Below are 307 nucleotides of genomic sequence, written 5' to 3'. Positions count from 1 at the left end.
AACAGACCTTAAGAAGGGAGATATGGATAAAAAATTGGGTTAGATTAGGGGAGGGGGGAGGGAAGGGTATATGAGGAACCTAGGGGATAAGGAGAAAGAAACAGTTCAACAGAGGTAGGATCATGGGAGCAAGAGTATTAGTAAGGAAGAAAGGGGGGGAAGTACAGGCACCTTAAGTGGGAACACCATGATAGAGGTGGGAGACGATACAAGAGACAAACAATGCCTAGCTAGTCATGAAAACCAGAGGGAACCATATTATTCCTACAATCTACTGACAAATTATACATAACAGATCAAGAAATAT

This window comes from Nannospalax galili, unplaced genomic scaffold (genome assembly GCF_000622305.1).
Source record: "Nannospalax galili isolate Female #2095 unplaced genomic scaffold, S.galili_v1.0 scaffold593, whole genome shotgun sequence".
Lineage (NCBI taxonomy): Eukaryota > Metazoa > Chordata > Mammalia > Rodentia > Spalacidae > Nannospalax > Nannospalax galili.
The sequence above is the reverse complement of the archived record's forward strand: the minus strand, read 5'-3'. Positions refer to the sequence as shown.